This window comes from Schistocerca cancellata, chromosome 6 (genome assembly GCF_023864275.1).
Source record: "Schistocerca cancellata isolate TAMUIC-IGC-003103 chromosome 6, iqSchCanc2.1, whole genome shotgun sequence".
NCBI lineage: Eukaryota > Metazoa > Arthropoda > Insecta > Orthoptera > Acrididae > Schistocerca > Schistocerca cancellata.
This window is the reverse complement of record NC_064631.1, coordinates 322,818,534-322,825,835: the sequence shown is the minus strand read 5'-3', so window position 1 is coordinate 322,825,835 and position 7,302 is coordinate 322,818,534. Positions and strand designations below refer to the sequence as shown.

At 44.5% G+C, this 7,302-nt stretch overlaps 1 pseudogene; it reads right to left on the bottom strand.

The window, feature by feature from the left end:
• Nucleotides 1-915: 915 nt before the first annotated feature.
• Nucleotides 916-1,033, bottom strand: LOC126089654 (5S ribosomal RNA; annotated as a pseudogene).
• Nucleotides 1,034-7,302: the final 6,269 nt, after the last annotated feature.

The following is a 7,302-nucleotide window of genomic DNA, read 5'->3' as shown; positions in this document are numbered from 1 at the left end:
TGAGGAACACTGTAGACTCGTGTTGGGCAGGGCGACTGGTGAAATATTCGTCCGGCCATCTAGACTTTGGTTTTCCGTAGTTTTCTTAAAACACTTGGGACAGATGCAGGTATTGTTCCTTCCCAAAAATTTCCTAGCTAGAGCTTGTGTTCTGTCTGCGATGACCTCGGTTGTCTCTGAGGCTTCAAACTCTAATCTGCCTTCCCGCCTTCCAATATTAGTTCGCATTCTGTTCGGCCAATAAAACAGCAACTGACAATGTGCCGTGTAAGCATATGACTCCTTGTTTTTTTTTTTTTTTTTTAATTCTTAATTCCGAAGAAAGGTGTGACGCTGCTACTCACACTGTCCTTCACCTCTCTTCATCTCTGCATAAGTGCTGCACGCAACATGAATCTGAACTTTATTACTCTATTCAGACCTTGTTCGTCGTCTAACACTTCTTTCCATTGTAAAATTAACTATTGCTTAAGGCCTCAGCATATGTCCTACCAAACTGTCCCTTATTTTAGTTAAGTTATGCCGAAAGCTCTTTTGTCCCCAGTCCGACGAAGTACCTCTTTACGATTTACCTGACGTACCCCTGTAATCTTCAGCAATCTTTCGTCAGAAGATGATTCAAAAGTTTTTATTCACTTCCTGCTTGTACCTTGTACCGTACACGTTTCACGTCCATGTAACGCCATAGCCTAGAAATACTTTTCAACTTCGTCCGAACAGGCCATGGAAGGACCAACGGTACCGACAGGCCGCCGTCTCATCCTCAATCCACAGGCGTCACTGGATGCGGATGTGGAGGGACATGTGGTCAGCACACCTCTCTTCCGGCCGTATGTCAGTTTACGAGACCGCAGCCGGTGCTTCTCAACCAAGTAGCTCCTCAGTTTGCCCCACAAGGGCAGAGTGCACTCCGCTTGCCAGCAGCACTCGCCAGACCCGATGGTCACCCATCCAAGTGCTAGCCCAGCCCGACAGCGCTTAACTTCGGTGATCTGACGGGAACCGGTGTTACCACTGCAGCAAGGCCGTTGGCAAATATTTTTCAAGGAACTCTCAAAACTTAAATTCATTTTCGATTTTTATGTATTTCTCTTCTACAGCTAAGTGTTTCTTGCTGTTGGTATTTTATATATTTTTAGGTTTCGTACGTAACTCGGTAAAAATGGAACCTTATGGGATCATTTTGTTGTCCGTCTGTCTGTCTGCCCGTCTGTGAAGACCTGTTTTGCTTAGGAACGGGTTAAGCTGAAATTTATGTCAAATACTAATATCTACTCTCTCCTAGAGGTGAGTAGTGTGGGATGCGTAACTCCCAGGCAAACACCTATTGGCATCGACCAACAAGGCCTGTGTGGGTGAGGTACGTTATTCCCTGTAGGATGCTGCTTCCTAACATGTCCTGTCAACTCTGCGGTAGGGAACTTCTCATAACTTTTAGGATATGAGCCCAAGTTTAACACCTAACGTGGTGCAGTCTCACTAACGCCGTAAAACATGGTAACAGCGTTTCGAACGTTTGATTTTACGCCCACCTTCGTGCCTTAGTCACAAGCGATGTCCAGTAGAACATTGAATAATACTTTTGTGTTATTTGGATGACAGGACGTGTCTTAAGATAAAGATATTAGGGAACACCTTCCGTAATAACACAGAGATGACAAAGATAGTAAAAATTTTATTGAAAGAAAGATAATAGAATTTTTAAATTTTTTTTAGGCGAGCAGTTTTGACACTAGTCTGATGTGGGTCGCCTCGAATTTCTCTCCTGTGTCAATTTCTTTATCGCGGAGTACTTCTTTCACCCAACACCCTCAGGTATTTGCTAGAGATAGTCTCATCTCTGCCTTTTGCTATAGTTTTTACTCTTTGAAGCTCTCTCTAGTACCATGAACGCTATTTCTTGATGTTTTAACACATGTGCTATCATCCAGCTCCTTATTCTTGTCACTGTTTTCACACGTCCTCTCCTCCCTGATTCCCTGTAGAACCTTCGCATTTCTTACATCATTGGTCTACTACTATTTAACGTCCTTTTACAACATCACATGTCGGGCGATTCGATTCCCTTTTTTTATGATTCTGCCACAGTCTATATATCACTTCCAGGACAATTATGTACTCCAAATGAGCATTCGCATAAATTTCTTCCTAAGATTACTAGCGATGTTTGATAGCAGCAGACTCCTCTTGGCCAGGAATGCCCTCTTTGCCTGTGCTAGTGTTTTTTTTTGTATCTTCCTTGCTTCGTGTATGTTGCTTCCACGGTAAGAGTATTCCTTCAGTTCATCCTCTCCGTGGTACCCAAGTTACATATTTATTGTTGCTGCGTAATGCTGAATACTGGACTCTGACAGTGTGGGTAGCATTGTGGTCTGTATCCACCAGTTTCCATTTTCACTAAGTACTGGCCACAGCCTAATCACTTTTTTCTATAAATACAAATACTGGTTTGTCATCAGAAATTGGTCAGCATCCAGCATACGCTCTCCAGCTGATCGGTACCCAACATAAAGCTGCGAAAAAAAACAAAAAAAACAAACGAGAATGCTGCATGTCCCGTCTTAGGATGAGCCTGAAAAAGCTCCGAAACTATGAACACACAAATATTTTAAAAGTGACAAATTTCCGTTTTTCTCTTCCATTTAGCTTCCGGTCATAGTCTGTACTTATTGGACTGTACCTTATAACATTTCTGGCCCTGGGAGACATAAGATTTGTTTTCAGACTTCACATCTTAGTTGAGAGTATATGCATGATGTCAAAAAGCTGAGTGAGGTACGAACATCAGATGGTACAGCAAGTAGACCTTTCGTGAGGAATTGCGCCTACTTAATAACATTGTAATGTGATTGGCTGCCACCATACAAAATGGTGGGATTAGCTTCGGACCAGCGCACCAATAGTCGCATTTCCAGTTATTAATATTTATTAAGGTATAATTCATATTTTGTTGATAATCAAAGGACAAATCCTCTCAATAATAACTTACGCTTACTAAGATTTCATTTCATTATCGATTTTGAGTAACGTCTGAACAAAGATATACAACAGAATCAGTTCATGAATCATCGGATTTCCACCGAATGAGCACTCAAGTGAACTGCGTTCGTGCTATCCCAAGTCAGTCTTAAGGAGGGTCACATGCTACAGTCATAATATGGAGAATCCCTGTGCAAGGCAGAGAGACGGAGATAAAGCTGACGATGTGTAATTCAATGTGCGACCACCATTTCTGCAATGATTATAGATTTACTGGGATTATATTTATATGAATGCGCGGTTTCTGTTCTTTCTTCCCAAAGAAGAGACACCAAGCATTCATGTAATTGATTCACGTAGATGGGGAATGGGCCCACCTCCTTCAGTGCGGGTGCACAATTACGTCCGACCGCCGGCGGGAATCTCTGAGAAGCGAGCGTGGAAGACATGGACAGGGACTGCATATACGTGGTGCTGGACGGGAGTGTGCACCGGCCGAGAGGCGTGCTGACATAATGCGCTCAGTTGAGATAAACACTGTGTTCGGGTGACGAAGTGATGAATGTAGCTGCCTAGTTAGCAGGAGACCCGGGTTCCGAATCCTGGTTGGGCACACATTTTCTTTGGCCGACGCTGACTCTACGTGATGTCCTGATGCAAGTGACACCAGTCATCCCTTTTCTTTCCTTTCTACCCCCCTCCATCTTCAATTATCATATAAAGCATTATATTTATGAAGTATATTGATAATTAGTTACGCCATGAGTGACTTCTGTAAGCTTATGTTTGTTGCCATATACACTCCTGGAAATTGAAATAAGAACACCGTGAATTCATTGTCCCAGGAAGGGGAAACTTTATTGACACATTCCTGGGGTCAGATACATCACATGATCACACTGACAGAACCACAGGCACATAGACACAGGCAACAGAGCATGCACAATGTCGGCACTAGTACAGTGTATATCCACCTTTCGCAGCAATGCCGGCTGCTATTCTCCCATGGAGACGATCGTAGAGATGCTGGATGTAGTCCTGTGGAACGGCTTGCCATGCCATTTCCACCTGGCGCCTCAGTTGGACCAGCGTTCGTGCTGGACGTGCAGACCGCGTGAGACGACGCTTCATCCAGTCCCAAACATGCTCAATGGGGGACAGCTCCGGAGATCTTGCTGGCCAGGGTAGTTGACTTACACCTTCTAGAGCACGTTGGGTGGCACGGGATACATGCGGACTTGCATTGTCCTGTTGGAACAGCAAGTTCCCTTGCCGGTCTAGGAATAGTAGAACGATGGGTTCGATGACGGTTTGGATGTACCGTGCACTATTCAGTGTCCCCTCGACGATCACCAGTGGTGTACGGCCAGTGTAGGAGATCGCTCCCCACACCATGATGCCGGGTGTTGGCCCTGTGTGCCTCGGTCGTATGCAGTCCTGATTGTGGCGCTCACCTGCACGGCGCCAAACACGCATACGACCATCATTGGCACCAAGGCAGAAGCGACTCTCATCGCTGAAGACGACACGTCTCCATTCGTCCCTCCATTCACGCCTGTCGCGACACCACTGGAGGCGGGCTGCACGATGTTGGGGCGTGAGCGGAAGACGGCCTAACGGTGTGCGGGACCGTAGCCCAGCTTCATGGAGACGGTTGCGAATGGTTCTCGCCGATATCCCCTACGGCACTGCGTAGGATCCTACGGTCTTGGCGTGCATCCGTGCGTCGCTGCGGTCCGGTCCCAGGTCGACGGGCACGTGCACCTTCCGCCGACCACTGGCGACAACATCGATGTACTGTGGAGACCTCACGCCCCACGTGTTGAGCAATTCGGCGGTACGTCCACCCGGCCTCCCGCATGCCCACTATACGCCCTCGCTCAAAGTCCGTCAACTGCACATACGGTTCACGTCCACGCTGTCGCGGCATGCTACCAGTGTTAAAGACTGCGATGGAGCTCCGTATGCCACGGCAAACTGGCTGACACTGACGGCGGCGGTGCACAAATGCTGCGCAGCTAGCGCCATTCGACGGCCAACACCGCGGTTCCTGGTGTGTCCGCTGTGCCGTGCGTGTGATCATTGCTTGTACAGCCCTCTCGCAGTGTCCGGAGCAAGTATGGTGGGTCTGACACACCGGTGTCAATGTGTTCTTTTTTCCATTTCCAGGAGTGTAGTTTAGGTGACCTATTTCTAGAATTTTCTGTTAAAGGTGAATAAGAAGCGTTTGTCATCCTGATAAGCTTTTGGATTTTCATTTAATAGTGTAGTAATCGAATGATCGTATGCCAGTAACCTCATTGCAAGAACAGTGGATTCATAATGTAGGTGCCGCTTCTCTGCAGGGACGAGAACATAACTTGTGGACTCCAGGTAGGTGGACATTTTCGGGGTTTCAGAATTTCTCTTGGATACGGTAAGCTGCAAGCAGGATTCTCACACAACATGCTAGCCCACTACGAATGAAAGAATGGTAAAGGATGTCCATGAGAAACAGAGCTATTGCGTGTGAAACATCGCAAATAATAAACTTCCTTCATATTAGCTTTTAGCTCCATGATAAACTGTTAAGTAGAAGTTACATAATTAATTTCAGATTCTCGCTACTCACAATTTTGTCATAATGGGAGCATGTAAACAGCGCCAAAAGCATGGCTGTCAATAGTAGCAATAAGTGCCGTATTCGTACCAGAAAAATGCTTTTCAGGGACGATTTGTATAAATCGGAGGATGGTGTGGATAATTACGAATCTGATACGGATCCTGAATGTGTTACGGAGCGTAAATGCACTAAAAGATTTGTTGCTAGTCAGATAAATCCGAATGTTTATTGTAGCAAGTAAACGACGTTTAATTGGTGTCCTTTACCTTAATTTAGATGACAAAGTGACGGTAGAAACATTAAGGGACAGCCTTAAGATTGTTCGCGCCCCGTAGTAAGGTAGCTGCAGAAATAATTTTTTCAAAAAATGTTCAAATGTGTGTGAAATCTTATGGGACTTAACTGCTAAGGTCATCAGTCCCTAAGATTAAACACTACTTAACCTAAATTATCCTAAGGACAAACACACGCACCCATGCCCGAGGGAGGACTCGGATCTCCACCGGGACCAGCAGCACAGTCCCATGACTGCAGCGCCTTAGAGTAATATTTTTTTTACTTGACTCATTTATAAAGTTAATTTTAGAGATTATTGTACTTCATTATTGCAAAAAATTGGTAATGCAAAAATTAGTATCAAAATCTGAACCAATTCTGACCTTTTAAACTTGGTTTTATGAGATATTTCGCTGTAATGTTTCCTTAATTCACCCAGAAAGAAACAGTGGTAAGTTAATGCAAATCCGTGCTAAGTACACTCAGACTGCGCTTAAACAATGTTAAGTATCCAATGACGAATTTTTATGAATTACATATTGGATATGATTTACCACAAAAACTATCGTTTCTGTAGATATACGACGACTAATTTTTTCAATCTCAGATCAGTTTCCGCCGATGTGTTTGTACAGTGTCTCTTGTATGTCTGTCTATCGTGTCGCGTCGTGCAGTTTAGTTCTGAGCACACACTGCGCACTTGAAGCGTGGTATCTCTTGTCAAGTGTGAAGTCCTGGTGAGGGCTTTCGCCTGGTTCCATGTGGTCCACATAACTGTAATGCGTTTTCTCCTTCATGACATTCACGCATACACTGTAGCTGCAACGAAGACGCCTCCTGCAGCCTATTCGATAGGGAATGTTTGATCACCCACAATACCACATGAGCCGCCGGCTATGAGTACAGTAGTTTCCCATAGACAACGAGCTGCAAACCAGCATAAGAAAGTTACAGAAATCACAGGTAGCTGCCTTCTACGACGAGTGTTTTAGAAAGTTGGTTCCACAACATGACAAATGTGTGTGTCGGAGGAGCGGCGACTATGTAGAGAAGGACCTCAAATGAGTAACTAAATGTTGAAAATAAAACTTTTCTACTGTAGTTTCCATTACGCGACCAACTTGAAACTGCAAGAAAAAAAGCACTCATACTTTAAAACATTGACTTCCGTGAAAAATAAAATCACATGTCATGTAATTGAAATATGTTATTTATGAGATGTTATTGAATCTTTACTGTGAATTTTGTGAAAACAAGCTGCCTGTCACTTACCATTGCTTGCAATCAAGATTTTCAAATGTAGACAGGTACCTGGAAGCTGTAGTGGCAGACAAGGGATCCTCAAAGCAGATCCGCTATGTAGACTTAACTTACGTCGTATTCAGTACCGATGAAAGTGTACTTAACGTACAAAGTATTTTATATTCTGGGCATTCGCAGATGTT